Source organism: Ctenocephalides felis, unplaced genomic scaffold (genome assembly GCF_003426905.1).
Source record: "Ctenocephalides felis isolate EL2017-DRISC unplaced genomic scaffold, ASM342690v1 CF-g0.4_SCAFFOLD_01604, whole genome shotgun sequence".
NCBI lineage: Eukaryota > Metazoa > Arthropoda > Insecta > Siphonaptera > Pulicidae > Ctenocephalides > Ctenocephalides felis.
Window position 1 is genome coordinate 48,206,592 of NW_020537758.1, and position 24,571 is coordinate 48,231,162.

General features: G+C 28.3%; 1 pseudogene; it reads right to left on the reverse strand.

Annotated features, from left to right (window-relative positions):
• Positions 1-471: 471 nt before the first annotated feature.
• Positions 472-24,371, reverse strand: LOC113373896 (annotated as a pseudogene).
• Positions 24,372-24,571: the final 200 nt, after the last annotated feature.

Here is a 24,571-nt window from a genome sequence, read left to right on the forward strand (position 1 = left end):
TCTCGAGATAATGCTCTCTATGAAATAACAAAAATATGAAAATATATATGTATATATTAAATATAATGCGTCTCAATTACTACCTCAAAGCCAATGCAGTTCAGTGTTCTCCATCAAACTTGAATAGGCAACATCCAATGGTGTGCTGCCGCGAAGACTTGGTCTTGATAACAAAATATTTGAATTTTCTAATAAGAAATCGAAATGGTCGAACATAGCCTTTTGATTTTGTCTACCAGTTCTGCAGAAGTAGCACAAGAAGCGACAACAAGCTACAACCATTTCGTGAGACGTATCTTTTCTTTGACCGCGACCTGAAAAAAAGATAATTAATATTATTGGCTAAACGTAAAAAATACATTTTAATATATTGAATTATTAGAAAAAAAAAGATGGTAACCTCTCCTCCTTCAGCACCTTGTGCAGGTGCATCACTTTGTGCTTGGGCTCTGCGGCCTAAAGTGTTCATCATCACAGCCATGACGTTTCATGGACACGAAGGACTCTGATTAAATCAGGATGTTGGAAGAAAGTGTGATTGTTTACAAGTTTCCTAAAAATATTTTAAAAAAATAAAACTGTCAATTATGGCAATGCCAGGTGCTATTGAGCTTCAATTCATAAGATATTAAATTTGAAAGTTGAAATTAGTTCTAAGATTACCAGAGTCTGGTCCTCATAAGTTCTTCTTCCTCCTGACTCATTTGCACTGGCAGAAGAGCACGAATTTGACTCAAACCGACCCACATTTCTGCAACATCTTGTCGTGTTTTGGCATTTATCACATAAGTTTTAGCAAGAGCACGTATTAATTCACCAACTGAATCGTACTGTCTTACTAACAAACTATAATAAAAATTCAGAATTCATTACAATTTAAAAAAGATATTTATAATTATTACCACATCAATGACTTCAATAGTGTCATAACGAAAAATCTTCTCATTTTACCTGAACATTTCTCGTACAAGTTTTGGAGTTTCAATTTGAGATTCCTCAGCCCAAGATACAATTGTTGATATAAGAACCTTCCTAAATATTTTTCAGGAGATTTTTTCTCTGGTTCTTCCTCCTGTTGTTGATCTTCCAATTCTAGATCTTTGACTGTATTGATAAAATTAAATAGCTTCTTGATTTTACCAGTCCTGGATTCATCCACAGCAGGCTAAAAATGATAGCCTAAATTAAAAAAAATACTACTGGCAATTTAGATTTGTATTTACCTCCTCTGGTTCAGGTTCTTGTAATGCTGACAAAGACACGTGTGTCATGAGTTGCTCATGGAAAGTATTCATTCTTTCTCTTAGGTCATCACCACAAGGGCAGTTTTCCTTATCCTCTTCTTCCAGGTTTTTAAAACCTTAATAAAAACGTGAAAAATGTTGAGATATTTTGGTGGTAAAAAAGTATATGTTCAAATTAATTGCTTGTTGTTAAAATAAATTTAATATATGTTTATACAATAAACTTACTAAGAATAACATTCATTTGTTCTCGTGGAGGACATCTGAACTCTCTCGTTTTCTTAGCAGCTACCGCACTGGGCAAGTCACTGGCTTTGATATCAATATATCTGATAATGATAATAATTTTTTAAATAATAAATTATTATGACACATTAATAATGTATAAAATATAAATACAAGCGACCAACATTGTTCAGTATATAAATAAAAAAACAAAACCATTTAAACATACAATTATGTGTGTTATTAGATATGTATAATGATATTTTATTAATTTAATTTTAGATTTACCGTCGAAGTTGATCAGCTTGCAAATCGGCAACAAAATCGTGGCCGAAAGCAATTATGGCTTCTACACGAGATGTCTAGTTGAATATCATTCAAGTGGTGGAGAAGGTAGCACATTCTGAAGTTTGGCTCCTTCAGCCATCTTCATATGTAGAAGACCTTTTCGGTGTTCATCCTTTCCATCTAGTAACAAAACCATCAAATCAAATAATTATAAAATAATTAGAAAATATAACAATACATATATGAAAATAATTGTCAATTACCCTTTTCAAAGTTTGGATCCCATGTTTCAGGATTAATCATTATCAACAATTTCTCAATATCTTCATCTGTGAGCATACCGACTAGAAGTAGCCTATCGGTAAGTTTCAAGAGAGGTCTGAAAAATAACTTATTATTAGTAATAAAAACAATAATAAAAAATATTAATACAATATTATTATAATTCATACAGGAAGAGGTTTTCATTGCTGCCTCCAATTGGATCTCTGTTGTGGACCTGATTGATTTCTACGGCTTCTGCAAGAGCAGTCATCACAAATTCACGAACCACACTCAATGGAAAATAGGGCGAATACAGATTCATAATTGGTGGTATATTGTCTCTAAAATAAAGAAAAAAACTAAATTAAAATGAAACTAGTGGTGCATGGCATTGTGTCTTAAGAAAAATTGCTGAAACTTCCCGTATCAGAATTAAATATTCAAGCAAAAAAATAATGATAAATAAAAATTTGTCAATGATTAATAACAATTGTTTTAAATATTTTCAAAGAAATAATTATAATTAAATTATGTACTATATATTTATTCGTTCATGGAATATACAGTGACAATCTTATCGCTCTAAACTTCTAAAAATGTTTACATTAAGCAGAGAATCCATCTGAGGATATATTTCTTACGATTAAAATAACGCATATAAAACATATTAATTTTTCGACTAAATTGTTAATTTAAAATCTATATTGAAAGTAGAAAACTTTGTATATTTTTGAAAATTATAAAATAATTTTTTTTTCTGAAAAACAAGTAAAATCTTTTTTGAATCATTCAAATCGGGGGCCGTTACCTTATAAACTAAAATACCATTTTGGGCCTGTCTTTGCCAAAATCTAATTAGCACATCTCCCTATCAGTAGGAGTATAATGTTTATTAAATCATTTAAATTGCTTGATTCATGCGCCCGAAATCTTGGATGAAAAATTGTTTCATGCACACACATACACAAATCATTTTTTTTAAGGTATGCCAAAACGTTCATAAACAATTAAAACGTAAAGATATGCAAACATTTCCATTATCGATTTTTTGGAGATTACTATAACTTACCCTACGGGAAGTTAAAAATACTTTAAAAATAAATATTATGTTAGGGTAAGGCGGTTATGTGCAATTGTCAGAATATAATATAATTGTTTCACCTTGATCAAATGTTATACAAAAGAATAATTTATTATAAATAACATATTTATCTTGAAAACGTTAGACAGAAGGACCAATTCTGCCGCTAAACATACAAATGTTATGGCAAGGCTATGTTATAAAGCTTTTCATACAAATTCGTTCTAAATATCGATAAAGCCATGGGATTGCTCTGCAGTCAGGCAAATTTCTCAGATTGTCGGATAAAAAACATAACTTAGAAACGGCACAAATATCAAAAAACGATATTAGGTAACAGGGCGTTTCTGACTCGTCTTTATAACATACGAGTGACTTTGCAGTTTATATGTAAAACTGCCTGAATGCTCAGCAAATACATGATATTTTGACTGTATTCAGTATGATTTAATAGCATAATGTATGGAAGTTGTACCGTAACATAGCCTTTCTATAACATTTGTCTGTTATACGGCAGAATCGGTCCCTAAATTATACACTTACGAAATATCAGTCATTTTCATTTGTGGTCTCACAGATTCGGTTTTCAGCGATCTTAAACTATGTTTCATATCAGTGTCCTCATAAAGCTCCCTTAGTTCAGGACCTAAAGGAATAATATATTCATTTTTGCACACCTCCCTGAAATAATCAAAATATTGTTTACGCATTTTCATATTTTGATCATAAATAATATTTTAAATTATTATTACATTGTTGTGGCATGTGACTCTAAATGTAAGGCTATCAATAAGTCGTAGAATCCTTGGCGAAGTGGACCACTCATATATTCTGACTTTATGGCGTACAAAAGTTGTTTTTGGTCGACATGGATGCAGAGAGCATGTGCAGCACTATAAATAATAAATGTAACAGAAAAAATCACTACATTTTGAAAAATATAAAAAAGAATCTATTTTCATGAAATATCAAATACTTTTATAATTACCGATAATTTGATTGATAGCACAACGCCGCATACAAAGTTAAAGTGTGTGCATGGAACCCAAGCATTCTTTCATTTTCAATCAGTTCTAAAATATCGATACATCGATCTTCTTCAGGAATATGCAAAGCCAACATTGATACAGGATCTTCACATAACATGGACCAGCCTCTGATATCTGATAATTTCAATGCATGGACATGCAATGAAACATTTGGTACCTGGTTGAACAAAAATATCAAAAAGTGTTAAATCAAATCTAAATTTTTTTTTATAATTCCATTATATTTACCCTGGCCCATTGATGAGGCTTCAAGCACTGAACCTTCAACCTAGGAGGAAATTGTGGAATAGCATGCTTATCACCAGTTGGCAACACGGCTGCCGAAAGTGGCAACGTGGTAGCAGTTCTGCCCAATTCAATCTGGAGCATATCTTGAGAAGTGGCTTCAACAAAAATAGCTGGGAACAGTTTAGTTTCTGGTTCCATATGCCACTTGTGTGAAGTTTCTTTTCCTTCACATGTAAAGGTGATGCAGCCAGTAGCCGTGTCAACGAAACAACCGACAAACATACCCTGGATAAAAAAATATTACCAAAATCACATAAAAAATAGATTTGATAAAAGTGATTTTTTTTAAACTAACCTGTGATGCTCCTTTTCCTGATGCATCTTGAGTTACTTCATTGTAAAGTTCATCTGCACGAACCATGTAACAACTTTGCCTTTCAATACTAAAATTAATCAAGTATAATTATTTTATAAACTTTAATTTTTATTGTTTTGTCGCTGTATTATCGTATTTATTATTTTACTTACTTTTCTATAATTCTTTCATATTCATCTTCAATAATTACTGAGCCTCGCCTTACTTTGCTCTGATTGAATTCTTTGCTATGTAGATGGTATTGAGTTGTTACCCAACCAAAACATATACATGAGTAGGATCTGTAAAGAATTTATAGAATAATCAGAATAGTCTATTTTATCATTAATAAACTGGATTGTAAGTCATCGACGAATAATATTATTCTATGACTTGTTCTTCAAGTGTATTTTATTGCAAAGAAAAATTCAATGTTTAACTTGTAGCTCATGAATTTTAATTTTGAAGTTTTTACCTTGACCAGGATAAATTCTGACACCATAAAAATATTCATTAATCAGTTTTAAGGCATTCTGCATCATAAACTTCATTGCCAATGGATTCAACTCCAGTACTTGCAACTCCTAAAGACATAGCTTTGGACCACCAGTTGCTGGAGGCTGACCTCTAAGATCTCCCTAAGAGAAGAATAATATACAAATTGTTATACAGTTTATAGTTACTTAATTAAGCATACTATTATGTTATTTATAAGTTTATATTGAATAATGGTAGTAATGGATATTATGTTCTAACCTGTGATATTCGAACTGTTGGCATTCTGGCAAGCAAGTTGCTCTGCGCACCTATAGAAAATTAATTTAAAATATAATTTTTAAATTTATATTTAATTTGAATTTAAATTTTAATTAAATTAATCATATAATTTATGACAATATTTGAAAGTATTGCAAAAATTAAAAACATAGTATAGTCCTTCAGTTTCCATGTATTGAACTATAGATCAGTATTATTTTGTATTAAGAATATTAGAATTAGAATATCGACTACTGATTTTTAGCAAAAACTAAGAACATCTAAGAATAAGTATCACAAGTATCACAAAGTTATATTTAATATCTAATTAATAATACCGATTGGTTTTCTATCAGCCATTGCGACAGGTTCAGGTGTCCTTGCCTTGGATTTTGATCTTTCGCCACTTTGATCTCTGTTTTACGAGGGAGAAAATCTGAAACAAATATAGTATATTTAATTCAATATTGCTAAATGATAATTATATATATATTAGAAAATTGTAATTTGTTTGATCAACTAATTACTAGTTATTTTAGTTTTATATATTTACCTAATGGAGAGCGTCCCCTTTTCTTTTTATCATCTGCATTCATTTCAAGTTCACTAGTTGATCGTTTTCATTTTGCATTAACGTTTAGACCTGAAAATGTGATTATTGTCATCATATTTAATTAATAAAATCAATATTATAAAAATGACGTAGAAGCCACTTAAGACATTATATTAGTTACCTCCTTGAGGATCATATGCAGGTCCTGGTCTAGAAAGTGAACCTTTTTTCTTGGAGGCCGAGCTGGACTTGTTCTCATCATCTCATCAGACTCGACGCCTTCCTCTTCATAGTTACGAGAAATACCTATAATTTAAAAAATATTTATATTTTATTCTTTTAAGCAGTTTGTTATTTGCATATTTAAGATAAAAAATATAAATATTTACCTTTGATGTCATTCATGTAAAACCACTCTTCATGATCTGTTCCAGATGAGCAGGCGTGGTATTGCTATCGACTTCTGCCATTAATTATGTTGTCTGATACGGATTTCTTGCCATCTCCTAATTTTCTCACTCTCACTAAATCGTAAATAATTAAAAACTATAATTTACTATTGTATAAATATTCAATTTTAATTCTTACGGTATGAATGCGGATTGGCAAGTTACAGGCAAAGATAGCCTCAAAAACTCCCAATTAGCTTTCTCCATAGTTTCAAAAGTGTTGTGTGAAATCTTCAAACAAGGTGGTGTGTCCTGATCCAGCTGGTATACGAGTTACATCGATTTTGGTGTCAGATATATCATCAGTATTTTCGAATATGGGTTGGTCCTTCGTGTACCAATATGTGACTGCACGTTTCATATTCCTAAGAATAATAATAGACATAGTCGACATTTTTTTTATTCTTATTATTCTTTATTTATTTATTCATTTTTTTTTTTATTTTTATTTATTTTTTTTTTAATTTTTTTTCTTGAGTATATCATCTTATTTTTATCTACTTACACACAGAACGGTTCATAACCTTCCTGCAACCCACAAGTAGTAAAGAATTTAAGTTGGTCCACATCTTGGCCATAACATAATCTGGCTTTTTGGCCAACACTTAAAGTACAAGCTGGCACAAAACCTTCTCCTTGGACATCTGCAAATGAGGTCTCACCACCCAAAGCATCCATTAATATTCTCCATTTAAAGAAAAACCTGACAGAATATGAATATTAGTCTAAATTTGTATAAAATTTATTTAAGTAACGTTAAATCACAAACAATAAATTTATGATAGTATTACATTTTTAATTAGCAGACATTATCAAATTATTTCTATCTACAACAAACCATTTTTTATACTAAAAATATCATTAGAATATTAATCTACAAATTTGCAAGCATAGATAAACAAGTATAAAATTGTTTGGTAACAAAACAGTTCTAATGTAATAGTTTATTATAAAATATTATTTTAATTTGGTCTGGTAGCAGAATAATATTTCTGTTCTAGATGTTCATATTATAATCCAGAAACAAAACAAATCATTGTTAGTTTCAAGGTATTTAAAAAACATTCAATGTTATTGGGTGCTAAAAACACATTCAATGTTGCCATTATTAAACAACTATTTACAAACAAACATATGTATTATTCTAACTACCTTATCTCATAAAATAATTTAATTGTTTGGTTTTAGAAAAAGCTGCAGCAAAAGCGAAAGAACGTGGACTAAGAGGTTATTTGTTTAGAAATATCAAGGCAATATTAATAATAGGTTCTCGAAATTTTGTAAAAACTGACTGCTAGATTTTTGTAAAGGTTTTGCAATAGTATTTGAAAAGGTATGGTGATTATTCGTCAATAATTAGAATTAATTTTGAGTTTTATTCTTAGTAGTTATAAAATTATTTAAGTTGGAGTATTTATCTCAAAAATTTTAATAATAAACTAGGGTTTGCATGATAAAGTAATAATTATAAAAAGAATCTAATCAAACAAATTAATCCAGAGTGTTCCCAAATTACTTTGGCGTCTCATTTTAATTTGTGATCTAGTATATTATGGGCAGCAAGTTATTAGAAAGGCAAAATATATGTCTAAATAAACATTTATTTTACTTATAGTATGATCGATTAAATCCAAGAATACACCGACTACATCACCCACAGCCACTGCTTCCAAAAGATTCGGCATTGCCAGAAAATACTTTTTCCTCCTAAGAAAGGTTGGAATTGATATGGGTGGTCAAAAAGTCATGTAAAACTGACATACATTCAGGAATAAATCGCAATAAAAAATTACTTACTCTAGTATAAAAAAATTAATAATTATTATATATTCACAATAAATTTTTAAATTACAAAATGGTATATTTTTGAATTTATGTCAGCCCTTCATAAGTTTTAGAGAAACAATTTTTTGAAATATATTTGGACAATGCTGCAGCTGGAAAATTGTGTAAAATCTGAACTATATGAAATGATCTCAAGCAATATGATTGGACTGCCTTCTCTATAATAAATTGTATGTGGGACCAATTTAATAAAAATCTTCAAAATATTCAAAACTATTTATGTACCTTTAACTTTAAAGAGACATGCAACAAAATTATATAAAATCTTTAAATTTTTTATCATCTTTTCTAACTCAAGAGCCCAGTTATATGGAATTCGTTTTTACTTATATTCAAAACATTCAAAACTACTTATATAAAAAAAACTACTACTTTTATTACCGCCATTATTATATTCTACAAAAAGATATTTATATTCTTCACGTTTATACCACAAATACTAAAAATTCGAATTATTGGAGACGATGATTTTTTTCTAATGTACAACATGCTTGGAAATGTACACAATGATCACAGTGATTTTGTCAATGTACAGAAGGAAGCATACGGAAATTCTAAAACTGGGTCACATTCAAAATTATTTAATTTCGGCAAACATTAAATCGAAAATATATCATACTAATAATCGAATCGTTTAAGTCCAGAAAACATCCCCCAATATCTCCAACAAGATACTTATGTCCGAAAGATTCGCTAATACCAGCGTGCTCCTTCGTAATCTAATTCGATAACTTATTATTATTTTAATAGTTACATTTTAAAAATAATTTTGTTTAAATTTAAAACATATAAATATTATAATAATTTTTGTTGAATATTTTATATATCCTAATAATAATTTTAAACCAATAATTTTATAATAAATTTACTTACATTATAACCATCGAATGCCCAGGTATATTCATCCTGACCAAGCATTTGTCCTGGTGGACAATCCGATCTTGCCCCGCCCACCTATTGCGATTTAAAAAATATATAATTAATTAAACAAGTAAAGTATGAAATTAATAAAATAAAAAAATATTTCAGTACTTATCTCATTGGACCAGCAGTTAGAATTTTCAAACTCAAAATAACCATTTTCCCGCTATTGACTGCATAAGTTTTTTCAACACGGTAAGTTCTAAATCCTGAATGCGCAAACGGATGTGTTCTTGCTAATAAAGCTAAATAAATATGAAAATATTAATAATATTATGTATAAATATAAAAAATATGTAACTATTTTAGAAGATAACAAAAAAATATATATTGAGTCAACAACCTTTTTTTCCAGCCCACATTTTTTTCCACTTGCAACTAGTTTTTGATAATTTGGTACTTAATAATAATATATTTACATACCTTCATTGGCTTCTCTCTTGAGGTGGCTCTAAATATAACCATACACCAATAATGTCCTTACAGTTTCCGAAGAGTATCTCTATTAGCCTTTTTTGATGGCTTCATCAACTTTTGCGTAAGGCACCAATGAGGACTTCTAATTGTCTGAATCCTAAAATTCATTAATAGATACTTAATAATAATTTTTTTTGATTTGCATGCATTCCGTAAATGAAATGCAATATTAATAAAATGTGTCATTAAGTAAATAAACAAGAATTTTATTGTTGCTTATAAATGCATTTGATATTCTAGCCAAATTTTATGTGTTTTGATTTGTAATTAATTGCAACGTGTGTTTTGTTTTTGTAGACAATGACTAAAGATGCAAAAATAATAGACCTAAATACCTCATTTAAGCCATAAGTCCATCCTTGTTGTATTCTTTCCTTAGCCCACAAGTTTATGAGTGTTTTCTGCAAGCTGGTCTACTAATTCATCCATTTTTGTGTCAGTGTAACAGCACTCAAATCTATGGTGCTGGCTTATATCTATAGTAATAATAAATAAATTATTAAGACAAAATATGTTTTAACTCTTTGTGGACGGCTGTCCACCTGAGTGGACAAACATACTCCTGTAGGCACAGGCTATTTTTAAACAATGACTCAGTTTGCCATCGAAAAGTTTGAATAGGTACATATAGCAGTGATAAACAGTGTTGTATTTGAAAATAATTTTAAATTATTTTAATAGTATTTTTTAACCTTTTCTTTGCTATATAGTCTTTTTTTAAATTTAAAACGACCGAGCGCTTTTAAATATGGCAAAACGACTGGTAAATTTAATAAGCAGTAAGAGAAGATGAGAAATTACTATTCGCACCGAAGATAGTGATGAATGTGATGATGATTTATCCAACCAACAAAAGAAAGAAGAAGCTCGACAAATTAAATACAGAGTGGAAAGCCATTAGCAGATTATTTTACTTTATATTTTACAAATGAATTATTAGACAATAGTAGTAGAAAAGGCAAACCATTATGACAGCAAAAAAATGAAAATAATACTGACTTATCAGTGGCATCTTCTAAATGCGAGAGAAGAAAAGGGATTTTATTGTTCTGACAGAAAAGCAACCAGAAGGAAGGCGAACAACATTTTATTGTAAAACATTCAAAATCACCAGCTTATATTTGGAAATTGTTTTGAACGTCACCATTCTTTATAAAATGATCAAAAATAAAGTATGTCTTTCAATACAATTATCAAACAATTTGCGTAACATACACAATAAAATCAAGTTTACAGATTGTTTTGAAATTGGTGCCGTCCCGCAAGTGTTAAAATTATCAATATGTATATATTAATAAATGTTGACAATATCATAATTACCCATTAGCTTGAAGAAAAGGTTCGTTGGGCAAACGTATTTGACGGATCTTGCTGGTGGTTTGTCCATAGATATGTAATAACCCAAAGCAATGATAGTTTCTGCGGGATAATTATGTATTATCTAATTTAATTTTTAAATTAAGTATATAAACTTAACATTTATTTTTTATAGAATATAATTTATGAACAAAATAATTGGAAATCGTCAAAAAATCAGTACTTGCCAAGAATATGAATACTTACTTGAGTGTTTGAATTGCTAATTGTGAATCATATTTTTTCTCAGCAGCAGGCAAATTGTCAAACTGAGTCAAACATGGATGGATTTTGTGAACATCGTCTCTTCGTTCGCCCCAGCACCAGCCTGATTCTACCTTATTCAAGGCCCACATTTCATGGATATTCTCTGCCAATTTATCACGAATTGTTTCCACATAACTGGGCATAGTAACCTGTAATAAAATAATGATAATAACTCATTCTAGAATATCACTATTACAAATATGTAATATAAATAAATTTTTCAAAACTGAGATCTGATCAAAAATTTGCTTACTGTTGTTGTGTCCACCGGCTTTGGAACAAAAGCAGTATCATCTTCAACTAACCAAGGTCCTGCCAAAACGCTTTTGTTGAGATTCCCGAAATAAAAGCATGGATCTAAACTCAAAATTTGTTGTGGTTGTAGACATTCTACCAGTGGAGAGAAACCTTCAGGTGGCGCGTATTTAAGCCGACCGTGATCACCACCGAGGAGAAAACGACAACTGAAAAAAAATAATATTTTTGCATCGATATTTGATTTTATCGTATTATTGATTACCAAATTTCATTCTTTTTTACCTTAATTTAGAAGAACAGCTCATAACTGGATGGAACATACCATCCAAATTAAAATCGGTAAAGCTACCATGAATCCTCATTCCGTTCATGGTAAAAGTAATCAAGGGAATGCTTAAATCTAAAGCACATCCCACCACATCACCTTTTCTGATATATGGTTCTTCGGCTCCAGGAAGAACCAATGATTTTCTTCCACCAGTCCACAAATATGCACCATCGAAACCAAAGGAGTACAAATCATCACCTACGCCATTTCCTCCCCATTTTTTACCACCTCCAGGATAAGGGACGTAACTAAAAAAATAATTTTTATTTAGTGAATTAGATATAAAATTAGAGGATATTATGCAGTCATTTAATATATAAAAAAAATAAAAAGTGATACGTGATTCATAAAAAATTAATATACGTATGAATCATCAAAAGATAAATAAATATATAATTGTAAACATTTTTTTGTAAATTTGGTAAAATTAAATCAATTTATTAATTATTAAAAGCGTAATTTTAATTTAAGTTAGTTACATGTTTTTATTACCCTGTCTTTAATACCAGCACACGAATAAATAATTTCTGACAAATATTAAACATACAATAATGGAATATTATTAAAATAATATGTTGTTGTTATAAATTTTAAAAATTATATATAATACAAACTTAGGTTTTTAAAAACTGATACCAGCAAAATACTTTATCGGCACTTTCTTTAATATTATATGATTCACTTTCGACAAGTAGTGTGGTAAATAATTAAGAAAATATTAGATATTAACCCAATAATTATAATGTTTGTAACTGGAATATCGAAAGTTAATTCACAATATTGATTTGTTTTTAATTACAATATTCATTACAACTGTTAAATAGTTTAACATCTAGTAATAATAATAAACAATAACATAAATTTAAATAAATAAGAGTAAAAAAGATCGAATTTACATTAAAATGATATCCGTAGTATGATGATTCAATATAAAATAAAATCAAATAATAATAAAAATGAAATTAATAAATAAAATTAGTGGGGTGTATGGCATCGTGCCTTAAGGCAAATTGCTGGAACTTCCCGTACCGTAACGAAATGTTCGAGAAATACTGAATGTTTTCAAATAGATTATTATTAATATTGTATTATATTGTTAAAATTATTTGTTTAAAGTATATTAGAACTATAGTCAGAATTAAAAATAAAATCTGAATTATTTTCGCTATACACAAAATTTTTTTTTTTTAAAAAAAATGGAACAATTTTTTTTACAAAATCAATTATTTTGTTAAGACAAGCAGAAACTTCTCTGAATCATTTAAATCGGACGCTTAGTTCTTTCAAAAACTGCTATTTTTTACACATTTAGCTATTTTTCACATTTTCCGTATCTTTGAAATGGCTGGGCCTGCCTTTGCCAAAAACTAATAAACACTTCTCCCAATCATTGCTAATTGAATATTTCTTAGATCATTCCAATCGGATGCTCCATTCTCTCAAAAACTCGATTTCTATTTTTTGCACTCTTTGCTCTTTATCTCCGTAACTGCTGGACCTGCCCTTGCCAAAAACTAATCAGCTCATCTCCCTATCAATAGGAATTTAATGTTTTTTGAACCATACAAATCAGTTGATCCGTGCGCCCGAAAACATGACTGGAAATTTGTATCCATATATACATACACACACACACATCCATTTTTTCTGAGGTATGCCAAAATGTTCAGAAACCTTCAAAACGTCGAGAAATGTAAAAATTTCCTACGGGAATTTAATAAATAAAATTTCTGAATAATAAAATAATACTAGGAATATTAATGAAAATAAAATTATCGATAATATTATAAAAGAATTACCCGGTAGTGTTTGCCCATCCAATACGCAAATGTGGCATCATATGGGTTGTTTGTTCCAAATGGTCCATTGTAACTTCAAAATACCATTTCTGGTACACTGCAGAACCTTCAACTTTTCCAACAAAAATGTTTGGTCGAATACTAAAATAATAAAATAATAATTTATTTAAAATAACATGATTACATTTTGTATGCCGACATATTAAAAAAGTGAAAGTTTTCAATTGTGATAAAAAGGAACAAAATAAAATTAAGAAGTTTTATTGTATCTTCTGTGTTTGAATTTTTATACATTATATAGACAGTTTTCAGACTTTATATTAGCCTGATTACCTGGCTACATGATCAACTAATTGGGTCTGAAGTAACAGGTTTTTTCCAGGTAGAAGAAAGTCGCAAATGTTGTTTTGTGAAGAACGTACTGCAACTCCGTTACCCACACATAAGGAACATAATACATCCAAGACCTTAGGGTCGCGACCGTGTTTCTCCAAAAGCGAAATTATTACCTTGATGTGCTCGTCCTAGAAAAATTGATTTATGAAAATATCGAATATTTTATAATATAAATAAGTATTCGTTACACCACTATTTTTTGTTATATCAAAAATATTTTACCATTCCTGCTTTTGTATTTTTATAATTGAATGAAGTGCATGCGTAGTGGATTTTGAACAATAATAAATCCTTAGGTTAATAGTTCTACATTAGAAACAGTACTAGTATTAAGTATTTTAATTTTAAATTAATTGTTACTGCTTAATTAATTTTCATTACTTTTATAGACTATAGATTTAGATTAGTATTAGTACTAGTTTAGAGAATTGTATGATATGCTATAAAAATCAATAAATATGATTAAATATGATTAAAGTTCTTGATTATTATTTATTCATTTAATTGATTTTAATATTATTAATTCAATGATGAAATGCATAAGACAGTTGTGATACTGTCTGTGATACAGATAATGAACTCTACTTGATTAATAAGGAAAAATGTGGAAGATGTATTCTCGTTGATAATTTTTTGTAATAAATATATTTCACGTGCATTATACACACACACACCTATATATATATATATATATATTAGGGCGGTCCTTAATATGGACATTTTCGAATTTTCTTGCTTCCAAAGGCTCAAATGATTGATAAAAAACAATTCTCTGAAAATTTTAGCCTTTAATATTGTCTTTTAGATAAAACGCAATTCAATCAAAGTTTTGTTAGAAAATAGCATGAAAAAATTTACAAAAATTTTGCATAGCGTCGATAAAAAATGTAACGAATTTTCACTTTTAATTCATTTGTCGTTAAGTTATACCTAAATTTTTTTTTTAATTTTCAAAAATTTTTCCATGCTATTTCCATACAAAGTTTGATTAAATTGCGCACTATCTAAAAGTTAATATTAAGAGCTAAAACTTTCAGAGAATAGTTTTTTTATTAATTTGGGACCATTTGATCCCTTGCAAGCAAGAAAATTCGAAAATGTCCATATTAAGGACCACCCTGATATAAATATATATATAGTATATGGGTAAAAGTTGATACCTTATCAAAAAATAAATTATATAGTTTTTTTTATAATTACCCTCATCATATTCAAAGCTTCTGGTGAATCAATAAGGACACAATGCAATACATCCAACATTCCAGTGCCCTCAGATGACGCCTGAGACCCCAAACGTGAAAATAACCAATTTAGACGATTTGAGTTGGCAAATTGAGCACAATTTGTGTGGTTTCCTTTTATAATTGCGGCTATAAAAAATTAATATAAATTGGTAACAAAACTTATCAGTGTTCTGTCGTATTACTTTGGTTATAAGTTTACTTTGCAAATATGCCAATGATTTATTAATGGACTATCGATAATTTATGTTTTTATATATGTGCTATACATAAGATTGATCCGATTTGAAACTAAAAGAAATAGTATCTAAATATTTCCAAAGTTAATATTTATTTAGAATCGCTAAGGTAAAGGTGGTTTCGATAAGTCAGGCAGAAATAATGATAAAGTTGTATCCAATATACAATATGTTAATGCTCGGTAAGAATCGCGTTTACTGTTGAAAAAATCTATCAATACAATATTTAATCCATTCACATTTAAATTAACCCATTAATTCTATATGTATTTACCCAACAGTTGGTACAAATATCCAGAAATCATTTCCCAAGATTGGCCAGCATCGTCGCCGGCTAAAAATCCTGCCAAAAATCCTTGTGATGTTATAACATTTATTTTATCAATAGCTTCTAAAATTAAATTTAATATTCCTTCTTCCTGGAACAAGTCTTGTCTGTTTCTCAGAGCTCGGAATCTGTTTTGTTTTTCTTCATGCTCTGGAGTAAAAATAATTTTATTGTTATGGATAGATTTTTAAAATTAATTTATATATATATATATATATATATATATACATATACATATGTATATATATCTATTATATACTAATTAGATAATTATATAAAATATATAGTTAATACAGTATTTGCATATTTAATATATTCAAACATCTTACCCATTTCTTCATCAGGTTGGGCAAAATAATTGATCAAATCTTCAAGACACATAACCATTTCACTAAGATTGACAGAGGCAAAAAACAAAGAATGCCTTCGATTTGTTTGTAATGTTTCCAAGCCACTGAAAATAAAAATAATTATTTGATAATTTAGAATTATTAATTATCATACATTATATATTAAATTAGGGTCTATAATAATAAATCTTACTTTATGAATTTTGTGAACAAACTGGAACATTTTCTGATAACTCTCGCTGTCCTGGATTCCTCCTCCTGAGATCTCGAGAAATCTAGGCCATCGTCCATTTTACCTTCTTCGTGTAAGATTGCTTGTTTTTCTTCAACCTTTGGTAAAAAAAACAAGTACAATAAATTCCATAATTATAAAGGTTTTGCCGCTGATATTTTAAAAATTGTTTCAATTTTCTTTCTAATTTTGTATCATATTTGTTATAAGTTTATGTGTATTCACTACCTCAAAACTTGTCTACGTCATAATATTTATACAATCAATTATAATATGTTTATAGATTTTTTGAAAAAAAAGTAACTTTATTATAATTACCTTTCCAACACCTTTCTTTTTGGTTTCATAACTTTTGTAAGACAACCACAATCCACTTTCAGAATGTTGCATAATTACTGTAGAATCACCATATTTTATAATAGGAGATCCTATAACTTCAAGATCTTTGTCTTCAAGAACAACTTTTTGGTCATCTTTTTCTTGACGTAAACAAAACGCCGTCGATGCTGTAGTAGCCTCTTCTCTAAAAATAATAATATTATAATCAATTGAAATTTGTTTCTTTAACTTTAACTTTAGAGTTGTAGAATATAAAAAAAATTGAGTAATATAAAATGATGTATTTATATGGAAGTTGTACTTTAAGTTGTTCTACTGAATCCCAGTCTATTGATAAATTTTTAATGATACATTATTGAGTACTTTTATTGGGATTTCTAGATTTTCTCAATACCTTACCTTCTGACCAAATACAGCTCATTGTTTTCATTAACTCCTAGATATCTGCCAGTAGTGATATGTCTGATTCTCATAGGATGGTACCAATTAATGAAACCACCAGCCCATTTTGTTCGGGCCAATTCCAACCGCCACAAACTTCTGGCCTGACTCATCACAGAACCACCTTCGTAGACCACAATGCTAAAATATAAAAAATAATTATATGTATATATCTATATATATATATATATATATATATATATATACTGTTTTTTATTTATTATATGAAATATAAATTAAAAAAACTTAAGACCCCCTGTATTTTGCGTTTTCCATGAATCTAATCCTACCAATAGCCAATAATAAATTATCAATCTTGAAATATTCCTCATATTTTCAATCCTCAAATGATTCTTATTATTTGTACATTTTTTTAAATAATAAGTGCAAATGTAAAATATTAAATAATTTTATAAATCACAGAATCCTATTGGATTATGGTTGGATTCTTAGTAAAAGCTTCGATATTAGTCTTAGTCATGCTACATGCTACTGCATTCGAGATGGCGCAACATTTTTAGAATTGTAAGTAGTGTTATTTGATACTTTATATTATCTTAAAAGTAGTTAATCTAAATTCAATAGTATCTTGTTTAGTTTATACTACACTTAATTCTAGTTAAAAAACTAGGTAATGGTATTTTGCCTTGAGGCAAGTTACATGAACTTCCCGATATGTGTAAATAATCGACTTAATCAATAAAAACAATATAAACTGAAGTGATTAAAAGTATCTGAGTGAATTTATTACACATAATTGAAAACGAACGAACACGTTAACTCGGAGTATTGTCTAAAAGCAAATTTCCAAAAATTAATAATATTTATAATTGAACCAGTTTCCGTAGGACTTTAATGGTTTAGTTTAGTATGTTAATTAAGACCAGATACTTTATCGCTATACCAAGTAAATACTCATTCCTCACCACTCAAATTTTGATAAATTTTTAAAATTGTACTACTTGTCGCAAGGCCGTAATATTTCAGTAAGTTCTACAAGACCATGATATATATCGCCCAAAAAAGTTCCATAAAAATCGGTTTATTTTTTTTAACAGTTAATTACAAGAAAACGGCTCGGTAGATTTTCACCTTAAACTAATCAGAATCATTCCCAACTAATATCTTTCCAACAGTTTTTGATTTTTTAAAATCGATTGGGTAGTATGAGCTTAAATGTGGATGAAAAGTTTAACGCTTTTTTCAAATTTTAAAGAAACGGCTAATCTAAAAGACTATGGTATCTACCGTCACAAAAAAAAATCATAAAAATTGTCGAAAAAAATTTTTAACACTAAAACGATCGTGAAAAAAATAAAAGTAAGTAAATATGTTAGAGTTGCTTAAATTTGTTTTAAGGTACTTTTATAATGACCATAAAAAATTGTTTTAACAACTTATATGTAGTTTTTAAAAGTAATTATAACACCAAGTGTTTTGTATTTAAGTTATAGTCTGTCAAGTATTTTATTTTTTTCTTGAATTCTTACTTTTGGCCCAAGGTTTCGCTCCATGTTGACGGTATGGTCAGGCACTCGTCACCACCATGAAAGAATCTAAGGACATCTCCTCCGAAAACATATCCAACATATTTCATTTTGCTGATACCGGTTCCGTAAGGCTGGACTGACCAGTGGTAACATGGAAACTGGCGTTGACAACTGAAAGATCGTTTTCTTTTGTTGTGTGCTAAAATATAAAAACCAAGATTATATTTTTATTATTAAAAATGTGGGTCCTATAGTATTAGCATTTGCAGGTCTCGATTTAAAAAATCTAAAATAGATTTTCGGAGTATATTACCAAATAATATTATCTTACCAAGTAACGTTCAGTTGCAACAGATACCAAAATTAAGTCGTCACCAACACGTACTTTTTCACCTTCAGATCTAGAAATATATAAAGGATTCTCTTCTTATTATTGTCCAAAATTGCATAAAATAATAAATATTAATGTAATTATAATGTTTTTTTTACCTTTGTTTGCTCGCTGGATGAACGGTCCACCAACAAGCTTCACCTTTGGAATGTTCTTGCAAACCGACATCGAATGATAATTTATCATTTGACGAACTTGTTGAAAGACATGCTAAATACTAAAATTAAATTATTAATTTATACTAATATTATAATATATATGTAGGTACATGAAATTTATATAAATATATTTTACCAACCATGTCACTGTTTTGATGTCGAAGAAGTATAGCATTGCCATAGAGAAGTGTTCTGTGGCCGGAACCAGTACCTTTACCCTAATAAAAATATTAAAAAGCATTAATAAATGTTTCATATTGAAAAGAAAAATGCAAAATTTTAGAACTGAAATTTTTGCTTAAAATTTTATCAGAATTGGAAGGGCAAGTGTTAAGGTTTTCTTGAATGAACATAGAATTTTTTCACAATTAGATTTAATTTACTGGATATAATAACGCAGAATATTATAATTTATGTAACAATCTCATATCAAAACATAAAATGAAAAAAAGTAAAATATGATGAAGTTTTCATATGAGTATCTAATCGGATTCATACAAAAATCTTCGTAATTTGTTCTAGAAAACTATGAAATTGCTTTGGATATCTTTTTGGTTTTATACATATTCTTCGTTTGCTGCAAATAACTGCGAATTCAAAATTAGATGAATTTATCTGTTTTTACTCAATATAGATAATTTGTATTAAGGGACGTCCATTAATCACTCGATAGATTTTTTAAGGATCTTTGGACCCTTCTTCCCCCTTGGTGAATCGTGGTGATATTCAAAATTACCCCCTCTTTACCACCAAACCTTACGTGTATTTCTAGATACTAGAAAAAATTGTAATTTTTTATTTTTTTTGTAAATGTTTGGATTTTTTTTTAAAAAATCAGTTAAAAAATAAATATCGTGAGATCTTACTATATCTCTCCTTCTTCCACGTGATATTTTGTGATTTTTTTTTCAAACACCCCCTTCCCCTAAAAATCTCACGTGATTAATGGACGCCCCTTTAATTGGTATTTGATTATCTTCGATCTATTTAAAATATCTATTTAAATCATTGCTACAATACTTTCTAACATTTGAGAGATTATTTTTAATACGAAGAATCTAATTAGAATGCGTATTGGTTCTTACTAAAAGCTTCGTTAAATTAGTATTGCTACTGCTTTCAAGATAGCGCCAACATTTTTAAAATCGTGAATAGTGTTATTTGACACTTTCTCATAAAAGCAGTAAATCTAAATTTAATCTTGTCGAGTTCAGTTTATACTACAGTCAATGTTTGTTGAAGAATTAACTTTATATACTATGCTGATATACAACAAAATCTTAGTAGAAAAAATAAAATAAGCAAATGTGCTAGAAAGGTTATATTTTGTTCTAAGATACTTCTGTAATGACCACAAAAAATATTTAAATAACTTAATTTTAGTTTTTAATAATTACGCTTGAAATATAATTCAATGCTAGCATTAGAACGCAACAGTGCATATCAGTTTTTACTGCTATGTAATTTTGTCTTTTCTTAATTAGCAACATTAGGATTAATTATTAAATTTCTATAAAACCAACATAAATACACGTTGAATTGTCAATAATTTTCATAAATAATAATTGACTATCACCAGTAATTATTTATTTATTTTTACCGTTGCGCTTCCGGCCGCCGTAACCAGCTCCTGCAAGGCTCGCACCGACAAGGCCTGCTCTATCACAAAGACGCATTGAGATAGATCCGGTGGAATATTTTTATCTGCTATATTTTCAAGGAAACAGTGCCGATTACCAAATCCTTCAGCAGCTAAACATACTCTTTCTCCTGTGGCTGTGCACGAAAGACACACCATGTCTTCCTACGATGAAGAAAAAATACTGTAAGTATTGCTTAATAGTAAACAAATTTAAAAGAGCTCTGGTATCATGGTAAATCTATTAGCAAGTTTTAGTAAAATCAACCAGAATCAATAATAATGATAAATAATATCCGTCTATTTTGTTTAGTATCAATTTTATTTGTGCATAGAAATTATTAATGTACAAAATATAAATTTTGCATTGCATGCAATTTATGAAATATATCGAGATTTCAATATTAGCAGTTTTGTAAGCAAAATGTCTCAATCTCAGAGTGTTTCATTTTATACACTATTTTAGTTTAAATATATATTAGTCATTAAACAAATTGTTTTATAAATAATATGCAGTGCAAATACAACTATTTACAGACCTACGATACTCCTGAAATTTCAATATTGAATTCTGATATTACACAATAGTCAATTGTTATTTACTATTATAGTATTACTATGATTTAGTGTTATTCAACGATGCAAACAATTATATTAATTGTAAGTGTAAGCAAAAACAAAACTAAGACTGAATTTAAATTTGTTGGGCCTATACACAATATTATTTTATATGTAATGTACATCAAGACTTTATAAAGTTACATACATGATTTAAAAATATTCGATTATTAAAAATAAAATGCATACATAAAATTAGTAAAAACGCATGAGAACATTCATACTCATACAGAATAAATAATAAAATCATCCAATTATGAAAAACTAGAGTTAAGGTTATATATAAAAATAATAAAAAATTATAGTATAACTATATCATTATCCAAACTCTTAATGATATGAAATAATAATTACTGTAATGAAGGAAAGTACATGAATAAATATAAGAAAGATTTAAGGATTTAAAGATTTAAAAATAATTCATGCAAATAAAATAAACTGATAACAACAATATAATTGGAGAAAAATTATAATAATAATAATTCAAATAAAAATAATAATTTTAATCCGATTTAGACATTCTAGAAAGGAATATAAAAAAATGTGCGGATATTTTATGTAATAGGTGCAAATATATATGAAAAGCAAATAAAAAAAAATTTTGAAATAAAAAATTAAATGTTCTTGTCGTGTTATTAAAGTATCTCTTTGCTATTTCTACTATAGCGATTTTTTATTCTTATATCATTTATCTCATTATATTGGCTTCAGATTTACTAGATGTCCACTAAGGACATTTTATAAATGGCTAAGGACATCTAATAAGGTTAAAAAAATATTTTCCAAAAATAATGATTAAAATCTTGTTAATTCTTATTATCCTTGATCCAGAAATTTAAAACTATTTATAAATATAAGCCAAAATTTTGAAAAAATTACAAACTTACCGTGCGCAAGAATGAAACATCATCCTGCTCGGAGCCTCCTTCGGCTTCCGCCATAATTCAATTTTTTTGGAGGATCACTTAAATCGTGTCGTTTGGTTTCACTTTTACTACAATAAAATTGTAAGTTGACTAAAGACATCTAATAAAAACATATGTTATAGTAGGACAACACAAAATTTACAAAAACTATTGGTGAATGGCATGGTGCTTCAAGGCAAATTTCTGGAACTTCGAGGAATTTTAAATGCTATACAATAGACTATTATTGAAACTGTGTATTTCATTATTCATATTTTATAGACAAAATATAAGAGCGTATAAATTAGACGCCGGTGTTTATATATATTTACATGAGAAGTAAACTTGATCCAGTGGAGTTTAGAATTAAAGATATATTCTCATATTTATAAGAGTTATATAAAGTGTTTAAATTCAAGTAACCAATCAATTTAATTATATTTTAATATAAATCATCAGAAAACGTACAAAACATCGGTTTAAAATTATTTTGTTGACTAGTATAATCGACTCATCACATTTTCCTCGGTAAACTATAAATAGCACGTATTTAGTATGCCGCTGTGATTAAATTTGAATTTGGCGCGACACTTGTAATAGTGATCAAATTTTTATTTCGCTTCCATTTAGCATTTACATAGCATATATACTACAGTACTTTATGACTTCTTTGGCCTTTTATTTATTTTTGTTTCAGCTAATTTAGCTGATACTCAGATTACCCAAAGTTAAAAACTCTAAATTTTGAGCAATATTAAAAAATGCATAGCATTTCATATTTATATGAAAAATTTACTTTTGAAAATGTAATACATTAACAATTCACTATTATGTAGTTATAAAAATTAATGGTTTCTATTTGCTTTATCATATAAAATTTTCATGAATAATTAAACGATAAAAGTTAACTAAAATCAAAATAATTCGATCAAGACTTCTATCAAAATAATTTATTATATTTCGATTTTCTGCATAAGCAACTATTCAATTTTGTAAATTATTGCATTAATAGCAAATTTGCATAGAGAGAATATATTTTTGATGACATTTACAGGTTTTAATCACATATACATATAATCATAGTATATTCGATCATAATTTCTGGCCACGTGTCTTGTAATCTAAGGTTTGAAAAACGTCATTTCACTACTTAATAATATAATAGTTGTTGATTATCAATAGGTAATTTTTCTAGCAAAAAAACGAAATTTTATTATAATAAGTGTTCAAATTATTTTTAATTAATTTTAAATTATTTGATTTATATCAACTCTAATGTAGAAAATGAAAATATGAGTTATTGTTAAATAAACTTTAAATTTGACGATAAAAATTATATAAAAAGTGACATTTTCTTCCAATAATTGAAGATAGTAAAACAATTTCGTTACTAAAATATTTAAATAATAATACGGTATAATATAGTTTAGTATATAATTATTACAAAATCTTGTAACTCAGTGATAGAAAAAAATCAATTTAGAAACAAATTTTAAAATCAGCACTTGCCATCGCCATTTAAATAAAATTTTAATCCTGGTTAATATTCCATTATCAATCGGAATCACTCAATAATTAACAATTTAATTTATTATACTGTATCCAAAATCCAGAATTAAATTATATTAGCTGTAGTGTTATCTTTTGCCATAAACTTCCATATTCACTTTTGGCCTCACTCTATCACTGAATTATTTAGAATATCACCACCACATAATTTGACCACAACATTTAATTTTTACCTGTTAAATTAAAACCATGGAGATATATCCGAATTATATTTTATTAAAGAGTATGTGGTACCTCCATCAGGCACCGACTGGTCCTAAAATAATTTTCGTTTAGTATTAAAATAACTCCCAGCTATAGCTTGTATATGTCTAGCAAAGATTTGTTATACGAGAGTGTTATATGTAATGCATACAATGATCTAGTCAAGATATTACTCAATATGACTATTTTATTACTATTATAATAATTATTATTATTGATTAATATTTAAAACCATTCGAAATATATTTGTTAGGAATCATGCGTATTTTTCTTAAATATTAGCTGTGC